The sequence below is a fragment of the Portunus trituberculatus genome, chromosome 50 (assembly GCF_017591435.1).
Source record: "Portunus trituberculatus isolate SZX2019 chromosome 50, ASM1759143v1, whole genome shotgun sequence".
Lineage (NCBI taxonomy): Eukaryota > Metazoa > Arthropoda > Malacostraca > Decapoda > Portunidae > Portunus > Portunus trituberculatus.
Genome location: NC_059304.1, coordinates 17,456,778 through 17,469,185, shown reverse-complemented (window position 1 = coordinate 17,469,185; position 12,408 = coordinate 17,456,778). Strand labels below are relative to the sequence as shown.

At 48.3% G+C, this 12,408-nt stretch overlaps 1 protein-coding gene across 4 annotated transcripts in view; it reads right to left on the bottom strand.

Moving 5' to 3' along the window:
• LOC123500162 (transcriptional enhancer factor TEF-1-like) overlaps positions 1 to 6,699 on the bottom strand; it is a 121,512-nt gene extending 114,813 nt beyond the window's left edge. The window contains exon 1 of one of the 4 annotated variants that reach the window (XM_045248856.1): positions 6,334 to 6,699. The gene's annotated coding sequence lies outside the window, so the exon portion shown is untranslated. The remainder of the gene's footprint in view (positions 1 to 6,333) is intronic. The other 3 variants (XM_045248857.1, XM_045248860.1, XM_045248859.1) reach the window with 3 other exon arrangements.
• Between the last annotated feature and the right edge of the window lie 5,709 nt (positions 6,700 to 12,408).

The window sequence follows — 12,408 nt, the reverse complement described above, 5'->3', positions numbered from 1 at the left end:
CCGCCACACATCCTCCACACCCACAGCTGCTCACCCTCACCGCCACCACACACTCTCCGAACTTTCACACCCAATCCTTTTCCTCACCCTCACCCTCACCACCGCTACCACACACCACACCCACTGCTCGCCGTCTCACAACCCCCACACCCACCGCTCACAGCCACACACCCATCCCCCACACCCACGCTTCCTCACGCCGCACATTTCCCCCATGACTCAGGAAAACCCGCCGCAGGTGCTCCCTGTAATCGCAACACGTGCCGGCCGGCAGGTAACACTCGCGCCAGACAAGGTGGCGTCGCGGTTAATCCAGAGCAAATTTAACGTCTTTGGCCCGCAGTGTTTGTTCTTGGAGATCCGAGCGGTGTTAATCAGCAGTGAGAAATCGGCCTGCGGGCAACATGGACTACTTTTTGTTAACGCGAGCGATCACACGCTGACGTTTTGTTCGCCGCCTTGCCTGTGATCACACATTTAAATAAAATAAAAATGAGGCTGCAAGAGAGCGGGAAATAAGAGTGACGGCGACATGAACGGCAAGAGCGGCAGCGGCGGCGGTGTTAGCAGTGGTGGTGGTGGAGGCGACGGAAGGAGAGCCTGCCGTGCGTAAAAGCTATTTCTAAATCTGGGTTACGCACTTTACAGAGCAGCGCTTCGAGCCACACCGATTTAACTACAAAGAACAGGGAACAGGGAATGAAATTTTGACGACGTCACAGGGCTGAGCAGTGTCCTGCGGGACCGGTGTAAACAAAGGCCGGGGGAGGAGGGGCGGCTTGCTCACCTGCGTCCCGACACGCTCCCTTGCACACTCGCCCACAATAAATAAACTGGTTACATTGGCTTGCAAGCCGCAGTGTTGCCAGTTCTTCCACTCTTTCCCTCCCACTTACACACCTGGGAGCAGAGTCACGGTGTCCAGGAGCACCGCACGGCACCCCGGGACTCAGGCGCTCACGAGCAGTCCGCGGGGGCGGCGGGCGGCGGCGGCAGGCGACACGGAAGGGGAAGGGCCGGCCTGCGGAGGGGGTGGGTAAAAACTACACACTTCCACTACAGTTAGCTCACTACTACTACTCGCATGGCGTCCTGACGTGCGTGTGTGTGGGAGGGGTCGGCGCGTTACGTAAACAGGCTCTTTAAAAAAAAAACTACTATGGTAATGAGCATGCGGTGAGACGCTAGCAGGTTGTACTAGTTACCCACCAGTACTCCTGGGGCTGAAAAACTCCTTCATCCCCACCCCTCTCCCTCTCAGCGCTGTCTTTCATCACACCCTCTCAGTACAGGTACACTTTTCGCCCAGCGTTCAGGGCCTCCCATACACGCCGACACGGGGCACGTCCCCTCGACCCTCGCCGCCACTGTCGTCCAGGATCATAGCTGAGCGAAGTAATTAATTTCATACCTAGACGGTTTTTGAGCAAATAAAACACCGCATGCTCTCCTTAAACTAGTCTAAGGGTAATCATTATCATTATCATTATTATTATCACTATTATTATTATTAATAATAATATTGGTTATTATTATTGTTATTAGTATCATTATATCTTTAGCGACAGTACATTGACCAATAATACTAGAACTACAGGAAGGCAGCAACCATGATGCCTACACTTCCCTTCGTCTGCTGCAGTGACTTGTGTTGTATAATTTGACTTTAACCTTCAATGGCTTACTCTTGGCCATTCCTCACATCTGCCACCATCTCCACACTCTCCTCAGCTTCTTATCTCCACACTCAGTACACCCATGACAAAATTCGCATTCCAATAAATTAACCGCCCGCTCCTGTGCCCGCTCATGCCGCGGCGCCCTACTGGCCCTGCGGTAGGTCCCATAAGGCGGTGCGGCGACTCGACGTGTGCCATCACTCCGGCAATTCCCGATCGGTGCAGGGAAAGAATGAAGTTGTTTGCATAATGCTGTCCAATAAAGGCGTCCTCGGGGGTGGAGGGCGAGATTGCGGTCTAAATCTTCCAGCGCAGCGAGGCCACGACGGAAGCAGCACGGCGGGCGGTGGTGGCAGAGGCGCTGCTGGGAGTCAGGCACGGGTGCGGAGGTTTTTAGCATTGGTGTGGTTGCCCCTTACTGGTTCGTGCGCTTGTGGTTTGAGGAGGTGGCTCTTTGGTAGATTGGTGACGTGTATCGCTGCAATTTTTATAAGGAACCCCGCGGCGCGATGCGGCTGTCACCTCCTGGCCGGCGGGGATTGGCGCGACCATCCACCAGGAACCGATGACGATGACGAGTAACAGTGATGATGATGGTTATAAAACAGTAACGATAATGATGATGATGATGATGATAATAGAGGAGAGAGAAAAGCAACGAAAATCACTACTAATCATTACTATAGTCATCATCATATCATCACTATCACTAATATTTTTCAACACCCTTACCATCATCAGCTAAATTTCCTCCAACACTGAGGGCTGAGGCATCACCGCATCAATCCCACGAGGGTAACAAAAAATAAATAGAAAAAAAAAAATACAATCACGCGTTTGTAAGACCTCCCAGAGCAGCTAGATAGAAGTTTCCCGGCCCCCACAACAGGTTCTGTATGGAGGACACCTTGGTCTGGGGGAGGGAAAGGGGAGGGGGACAGTAGGTAAGTACAAGTGCAACACCCTCTTTCCCTGACCCTAACACTCCCACCCCCCATCCTCTATCTCTCTCTCTCTCTCTCTTTCTTCATGGCGCAAGGATGGCTCGTATGGAAGGCGGCAGCATCTAAGACAATGGAGGAAAAAATTAACACAGCCATATTCTTTTTACATTTTAGTGGAGTAACTTAAGCTCTTACTTGACATTCTTTGTGGCGTTTTTCCTCAATGCAAAGTCCTCTGATGTGCTAAGGAGCTTTCAGTTGTAGGGTTATGCAAGAGTCAGCAGATCAGTGGGTTTAATAATGAGGAAAAGAAATGTTAAATACAATGCCAGTGAGTGTGATATGCTAGAAATAGGTCTCTCACTATACTTGAATAACGCACAGCTGGTATATTAATTCATTTTACTCATTACACGACTCGAAAACTCCCGACAAATCTAAAGCACTAGGCAAAAAAATTATGTTCAGTGCAAAAATGGTTTCTATGATATCGTTTTCACCTTCCTCGACGTCTGACATCCCGATTTACTTGCCAAAGCCACACCCGAAGCTAACTTAACATGTTACTTGTGACCTAAACTTCCACTCAACCGTATCAATGTAGGACTGCGTGGATGAGTGAAGTGGAATAACGGGTGATGAGAGCCTGAACTAGGTGTGGTACATGTGAGGAACAGCTTAAGGATGTGGAGAAGAGGTGGCGATGTGGTAGGGAGATGGTGGAGTGCATTTTGTAAGGCGGACGTCAAGGATGCACGAAAGGCAAGAACAGTGGCGAATAGCAAGGCGTGGTGATGGGCTTGGGGCGTGATGGGAGGTGAACAAATGTTTCTAATGATGGGGTGTGGGGGTAAATGTGTGCCAGTGTCAGGGGTTGTAGTGGTGTGGTAGTGTGTTGTGTGGTATAGTAGTGGTGTCAATGTTGTGTGGTGTCGTTGCCTGGTGTGACCGGTGGCAGCACACTCAACACCCGGAGGACAGGGGCGTGGCGGGTTTCCACGGAAGCATTGCCCAAAGACAAATTTATTGATTGTGAAGAACAGCTCTCGCCTTGCAAAAACCTGCCCCCTGAACCTGCCCCCAACACACACTAATGAGGATTTACCTACTCCGTGCGCTGCTGTAACTTTATCTTTCTCCTTCAAAGGCACCACGACGTGTAACAATTATCTATGAGTATTCAGCAAATCGCGCGAGCTCGTTTTCACGCCATCTGTGAGTGAAACATGGCATCATAAAGGCTGATTTTATTATGGCTAGTTTTTCTTTCCCTCCGTGTTTAATCCCCGCTTCCGCCGCCGCGTCCCGCCAGCCTCCAATGGCCACTCTCCATCGCACTAATTTGAGGGCCCCGGCAAGGCGAGCTTTGCACCGCCACGCCAAAGCTTACATTACCGGTCGCCTCTCATTATTTACCCCAGGCGAAGAAGAAGGGTTTGTGAAGCGCACGGTGCCTTAGCGGGCAGAGCAGGGAGCCGCGCCTCTCAATAAACCCCTTCATCTCATCATATAAACTTAACAGAGCGGAAAATATTTGCCCTTCCACAATAATTTGAAACACGGCATTATAGAGCGTCCTCTCTTCTTCATTTTTATTACTCCCTCCAGTGCGTATCGAACCCCGTTATTGCGTCATCCAAGCTCATATTGCAATCTCGACTCCTGGTTTCCCGCACCGCCCCGCCCTGTTTCTTTCTGTTTGGGACAAGACTACAGCCTGCAGGGGGGCGCTGCCTGATACTTTATGGGTTCTGAGCGATGCCGGGACTCGCGCCTCAATTTATAAAATCGTCCAATGTCGGATGAGCGACTGAAGAGAAAGAGGCGAAGGTTTGTACGCGGCGTTTTAGTGATGCACCAACATGTAAATCGATGTTATTATTTACATCGAGGAGCACCGCTTGTCGGAAATCTATACTGGCCCGACGCTGCCCTAGCTAATGTCGCTGCCCAAGTGCCAATTGAGACAAGACCAGGCGCCCCTCCTCCTCCAATGCTCGTCTGCCACCCTGGCTCCCTCACTCTCCCTTCCCCAGGCCCTGACGCTCCAATAACCCTGTGTTTTGTAGTCTTCGTGTTCAATAAACGAAGGAAGTCTTGCGTATCTCACGTTGAGAGAGAGAGAGAGAGAGAGAGAGAGAGAGAGAGAGAGAGAGAGAGAGAGAGAGAGAGAGAGAGAGAGAGGCTTGGAGGGGAGAGTGAGATGAGTATTTAGGGATTCAAGACAGCATTCAGTAATGGATTAAGGAAATCAATGCCCCGCGGACCTGACGGAGCAAAGCACTCGCTGGCCTTATGATCGCCGAGTAACGTTTTCATCGATAAAAGTAACGGGCCGCTCCTGGCGTGGCACCACTGCACCAGGAACAGCCTCAGCCTCGACCCTCGCCCCCACACGACCACGGAAGGCGGTGGCGCGAAAGGAGCAGAAGGCCAAGCCAAGGCGCCAGTGAAGTGCGGGGCAGCGCATCGGGCCATGGTCGGCGGCCCGCCACGACCAGCAGGGCCACCTTCCCGTCTTCAACCATTATGGTGCTTTGTTTCTTTTTCTTTCTCCAACAAACGTGTCCAGCTTCTTTCCTGATTGAGAGCTTACAGCGGTGTCCCAATGCCTTCGTGCTCTCATGCTGTGTTAGGTGCAGTGTTTGCCTTGCTCGCCACATGCTCCCACCTCCTTGACATGCACTTTCTTCCCCGCCGCTTCACGCGTCAGCTGAGTCGATTCAAAACGTCATCCGCTTTGCACAACATTTCCACGCCAACAAGACCATTTTAAGAGCTCCCAAACTTCTAATAATGTGGCCACAACTTTGTCCTATTCAATATCGACATCACATAACGAGTTAAGTTGTTGTTTGTCGTCGCTAAACGCGGGGTTGGCTGACTACGTCCAGGCTTCGGCGACGTGGACACTGATCTATTTTTTCTGCTTTGTGCATCCCCGTAAAAGGTCACACAAGGAGGACGAGGAAGAGGAGGAGGAGGAGGAGGAGGAGGAGGAGGAGGAGGAGGAGGAGGAGGAGGAACAGAGGTAGTGGGCGTTCACAGGACGTTCACCCCGCCTGCAGGACTCCACCGTGGCCCCAGATGGAGGTGGTTTAGACCCTTGCACGCTGGCTGACCCATTACCCAAACACACGACACGCCGCCCACCCACCCAGTCGCCAGGGCGGCCATAGACCATCTCTACCTTCATCCCGCCTCTTGTTGACAGCCAGGCCACGTAGTCGGGATGTGCCGCCTCGGGGTTACCAGCGTCACTGTTATCGTGGCGTCAGTCCGTATTCCTAAGGTTACCGTGATAGCAGGGACGCGGTGATAACCAGCCTGCACCCTGCCGCCGCTCACAACTTCCAACCCGCACAGCTGATGCGACTGCATCAACGGAAAATAGGAAAAGAAGAGTAGGCGAATTAATGGAGGAAGATTATTGAGTGTCCTCTTCACGTCCTGGGCAGTGGAGTGTGTTGGTTATCCCAGCGCCGCGATGCTACATGGGTGGCTGAATCTTGTAAAGCGACTGACTTGGTTGATTGGCTGGGCTGTGAAGTCAAACCAGGTAGCCTCAGCCAGGTAGCTTCAGACAGGTGGGGTGAGTAGCGTGGCCAGTCGCCTGCACACACAAACACACGCACACAATACTCCCGCCGCCCTCGCACACTCACACAAGTAGGAAGAAAATACTACCCTACCCAAAATGTTCAACTTACCAGTGAGAAAAAAACGGGCGTGTGGATAGTGTTGGCAGGAGAGGTCTGCCAACACTCCGAACTGTTACTTCCCTCCGTCAACTCCTCCACGAGTTATAAAATTAATCCTTGGGAAAAAATCCACGCCACCGAGGTGATCCGCGCACTCACTCCCTACACTACGGTCCTCGCCTGACTGACCGACACTGATTCCCAACTCGATCACTGGTTTTTTCTGGGTACACGAAAACCAAGAGCACCAGAGTTAGAGGTAAATCCCGCACAACACTCCTCCGCGTCAACGCTCAACGTGAACTAACCTCCTCTGCCGCTAGTAGTTCGTGTCTACTACTCCCCGCGATGCCAGTTCCTCTGTTTCCCGGCACAATTGTTCCTGCTCCTCCCTCCCTCGAGTGGCGGCGGGTCTCGGTAACCAAAGACGTAACTCAACTCGAACATCTACAAAGGCATCGACTTCGTGAATGACACAAGACAAATGATGAACAATTGTGCAAAACCTCCACCTCCGCCAACTCTTCCTGGTGCGGGGTGAGTAGGAAGGGGAGGGGCCGGGGGAGCGGGCGGGCTAGGGTGACCGTCGCTCGCCTAGTCCTCTGAGCATCATCCTTATTAGTGGTCACACGAGGCGAGGCCGTGCAGGTGAGGGGTCCATGCAGCTAGCTGGGGCACGGGTTAATAATGTTAACTTCACCTGGACCAGACATGCGAGCGGGAAGACTTTGATGGAGGGAGAGGGAGAGAGAAGGAAGGAGAGGAGGCGCAAGATGCGTTAAAACGAGCCGCTAACACTATGAATCTGGCTACACAATTACCTGCGTAACATCTACAGAACAGCCTCAGCCGCTTCTGTATTAGTACGAGCGAAAAAGTATACTATTTTGAGTATTAGTGAGGCAGGAACAATGCTCGGGGCCATAAGGTTGTCAGGGAAGTGAGGGAAATGGTGAGCGTGTGGCGAGGAGCGGCAACTCAACAGGGTAGCCTCTGAGTCTGACTATACCTGAAGAGGCCAGCCGTCCACCACCTCCCGCCACCACACCTTCGCCTGCAACCCTACCGGGCTCACCGATCCCCTACCACACTACTTCAGCCCATCCTACAAGACCCATCTATCACCCCTAGCCCACCATCACAACCATACAACTCCACCTCGACTCAAGCAAAGTTTTCACAACCCACTGAGTCTCTCTCCCAGCCCTCCACAACACCACCTCCCCCACTCATCCTCACCTCACCACGACAAAGAAACAGGCCCACCTCGCCCCCACTACAACACTAACGCCCACCACGCCCACGCTATCCCCTCACCGCACGTCACCATTCTGAGAGGAGGGTGATCGGATCTCAAGTTTTTCCCGGTAAAGAAGGTCACGGAGGAGGGAAACTAATCGAATGCTCTGGATATGATGAAAAAGTTTTGACGGGCATTGAATTTAGTTAACTTATTTACCTTCTTTTTGTCTCAGGTGTAAATCTTAAACGGAATGATGAAATGGATGTAGGAGGACTCTTACACTGTACTTACTCCCTCCACTCGTGACAGAATGACAAGAGCACCGCTGGAAAGATAGAAAGACGGTAACGGAGGGAGAGAACTGAAGCGCGCAACATAATTATACACTGAAGTAAGTGAAGAAATTTGCTGCAGAGTTCCATATCAACACAAATCGAGTGAGATAAGTGTACATGTAAACAAACCGGCAAATGGGAAGATAAAAAAATATATATATATCAGGGTTCACATAAAGCAGCCACTCCATCGTAATGTAAATATATAATGTAAACAAAATGCACATACCAGTGTCAAGCAAGTGGTATACTGGGAAAATACTTGGGATGACTTGGTGTGTAATGTAGCAACAATTATCATGTTGACACACCACTTGCGTCCTTATCACGGCTAAATCATCACCACTTACGTGTCAAGGAAAATCTGACACCAGTACAACCAACAGGGCGGGAGTAAAAACACTGATAATGCTATGACACCAAATAAGCGAAATTATAATCTCTAATAAATATTTCTTCCACTCATCCCTAAGCAGTGCAAGTTGGTGCAGTTAATATGCTGAATTAGAAAAGTTAAACAGCTACGTGATAACAACGAGAACAATAACAATACTACTACTACTAATAATAATAATAATAATAATAATATAATAATGATAATAAAATAATAATAATAATAATAATAATAATAATAATAACAAATAACAACGATAATAATAATGGTAATAATAATAATAATAATAATAATAATAATAATAATAATAATAATAATAATAATAATAATAAGGACAACAAAATTAATGAATGCAAGAGCAGAGAGAGAGAGAGAGAGAGAGAGAGAGAGAGAGAGAGAGAGACGCAAAAGTACCGGTATTTCCCAGTTTTAATGTACTGATAAGTATTCCTGTTTTAACTTAGTCCTCTTCCTTATCCAGTTATCTCTCTCTCTCTCTCTCTCTCTCTCTCTCTCTCTCTGTGTGTGTGTGTGTGTGTGTGTGTGTGTGTGTGTGTGTGTGTGTGTGTGTGTGTGTGTGTGTGTGTGTGTGTGTGTGCGCGCGCGTCTTTCTCTCCCAGTGTTTTTGTTTGTCACTGTGTGTTTGTGTGTCTGCGTCTGTCTCTGTCTCTTCGTTTCTATGTATCTATTTCTGTGTGTATCTGTGAATGTCTCTCTCTCTCTCTCTCTCTCTCTCTCTCTCTCTCTCTCTCTCTCTCTCTCTCACGCGTTCCTTAACTTTATTTACTCACAATCGCTCCCTGCCTGGCTCACCCCGTCATCCTCCCTCCCTCTCTTCCTTCCTTCTTGACGTCTCCTCTTCTCTCAGGCCCTTGGCAGCTCCCGGTCAATCTGTCATAACACAAACAAACATCATATCAATACTGCGACGCAAGAACAGACCCCGAGAAATGTTGCACAAGACAAGGACACTGACAACAAACTCCTGCACGAGAAGAGAGCATCATACGCTATCCACGATTAGCAGGGCAGGCGAGGGGAACATGAGCTTACTTATGTGTCTGTGTGTGTGTCTGTGTGTTTACTTACCGGTGGTTGAAGGGAGGCGGTGTTCAAGGCAAGGCATGGGAGGTAAGGGGAGGGGGCTAGAAGAGAGACAGGCAAGGGATGGTGGTGGCTTTTCGAATCAGTTTTCATGTGACAACTTACACTGCTTAGCTCACGGATTCTGTTTCATTTGCCGTTTATTTTTTCTGGTGAACGCTTCCTACCATCTGCAATACTTCAGGAGGGAGAGGATGTGGTAGTGGTGGAAGTGGTGGTGGTGGTGGTGACTGGAGTGCTAGGGAGCGGGTGGCAGAGGTGGTGATGCTGGAGATGAGTACAGAGCTGATAGTGGTGACTTGGTGTTAACCCATTCAATACCATGACGCATTTCCATATGCCTTCTGGTTACTATCTGGCGATTTTATACACCTTCAGAAGCTCATGTAGGGGATTAAAATAGTGAAAACTGTGGCCATTTATCTTCTGACCTCCATGGACCCTTCCAAATGTCAATAAAACGGTCTAATCGTACACAAATCTCAAGGTAAAAATGTGTCACAGTACTGAAGCGGGTTAAGGTGATGGTGATGTGACTCATGCACCGAGGAGGGGTTGATGAGTAAGTGGAAGGTGACAGTGGTGCTGAAGTTATGGTAGGAATTATGGGGAGTGCTAAGGAAGTGATGGTGATGTGTTTATATGATGAAACTGAAGCTGGAGATATTCTGGGATGCTTGAGGTGATAGTAAGCTTGACTGGTAGTGATGGTGATGGTTTTATAAGATGGACGTGACGGTAAAGGTGTTTTGGTTCTCAGATAATAGTGACGGTGACTGGCGGTAATAGTGGTGGTGAAGTGATGGTGGTGATGGTACCGTAGTGTTTATATATATATATATATATATATATATATATATATATATATATATATATATATATATATATATATATATATATATATATATATATATATATATATATATATTTTCGTCAATCTAGCCACAGAAAGTATAGATTTATAATTCGTGGCATACCTCAGAGTAACTTAACTATTACAATATCATGGACGTAAAGAGACACTGTATAGGCTCATTCTGAAACACTTCCGCGCCTCACAGCACCCTCACTATTTTCAAAGGGCTCTACCTGAAGTGACACAGGTTTTTTTTTTTTTAAGGATGTTTCTGTGATCTTAGTGACAGGTTAACAAGTTTTCTGGATTATCAACAGGAAAAATACCCTTTATGGAACTCGGCTAATCGTCTCTGTGTTCTGTGGAAATGGTCGCGGTGAGAGAGGAAAGCGTTCTTGAATGTGGCGTACAGTCCCGTCATTGGGTGGGAGTCGAGTGTCCTTTCACACGAAGTTGTATTGCAAGACGGCTGTGGTTCCTCGTTTGGTGACTATATTCTGGTGTGATCGGTGACACATAAGGTGGTTTCTGTTACAAATGGGGATTAAGTTATCTCTCCAGCCTGTCAACACACACACACACACACACACACACACACACACACACACACACACACACACACACACACACACACACACACACACACACACACACACACACACACACACACACACAGAGAGAGAGAGAGAGAGAGAGAGAGAGAGAGAGAGAGAGAGAGAGAGAGAGAGAGAGAGAGAGAGAGAGAGAGAGAGAGAGAGAGAGAGAGAGAGAGAGAGTACATATATGGCAAGCTATACGTAAATCATATACATCTACTTATAACTGAATAAACACACACACACACACACACACACACACACACACACACACACACACACACACACACACACACACACACACACACACATTCTTGAAGTGGCTTACAGTCCAGAGATAAGAAGAGGTCTGGGTGACTCACACGTGCTGACAAAGAAGTAGACAACCTCGACAGGCCGCTTACAGTCACCTTCATATCAACGCATTATCACGTCCCTCGGGTTTTTCCCACGAGCACGCACACACACACACACACACACACACACACACACACTCATGCAGTGTGGGAGTAAAAGAGTAAAATCCGAGGAAGTAAAGTAACATTGGAATTTATACTGAGAAAGGATTGATGAGATTGTGAAGATAGAATATTGTAGTGTCATCTCTCTGTCTCTCTCTCTCTCTCTCTCTCTCTCTCTCTCTCTCTCTCTCTCTCTCTCTCTCTCTCTCTCTCTCTCTCTCTCTCTCTCTCTTAATTCAGTTATCTTTGTTTATTTAATTTACATCTTGCAGCCTGACATCCTTTTCCTCTCCCTCTTCTTCTTCTTCTTCTTCTTCTTCTTCTTCTTCTTCTTCTTCTTCTTCCTCCTCCTCCTATCTAATGTTTTCCATTAATATTTCCGGTTTATTATCTTTTCCTTTCCTCGTCGCATAACTCTCCTTTTCCTCATACCGTTCTTCTCGCCTCCTCTCATTTTCCTCCATCACATACCTCTCTCTCTCTCTCTTTCCTCTCCACAATCCTTTTCTCTTCTCACTTTTCCTTCCTGTCTCTGTTCCTCTATCCTTGACTTCTTTTTTTTACTAGTCTTCCTTTCATTTTGCTCTCTCTCTCTCTCTCTCTCTCTCTCTCTCTCTCTCTCTCTCTCTCTCTCTCTCTCTCTCTCTCTGTTAATCTTCCTTCATTTTTACTTACTTCTACCTATCACATTTTTTTTTCCTTATCTGTCTCATTTTTATTCCTCTCCTTTCCTCTTTTTTTTTCTTTACAATAATCACTTTTTCCCTCCGACAGCTCACATCCCTCCTCCCTCTTTCCACCCCTCCCTCCCTCCTGTTCACATAAATTAATGTTCCAGTAATATTAACTTAAACACACTTTCACCGTCAAGTTTATCTCTCAACGCTGACCAAGTTTTAATTCCCGACTTTTGGTGTAGCAAGAGTGACGCGATGCTGACAAACTTACCTCACTCCCCCCGCTGGCTGCTGTCCTCGAGTGCCGCGCGCGAGAAGTGATGATGAGAGAGACGGGCGGCAAGCGAGCGGCGGACCAGCGGCGGTAGCGGAGTGGACCGACTCATTGAAAGCCTGCGTGTTTGTGTTTGTTGTGGAC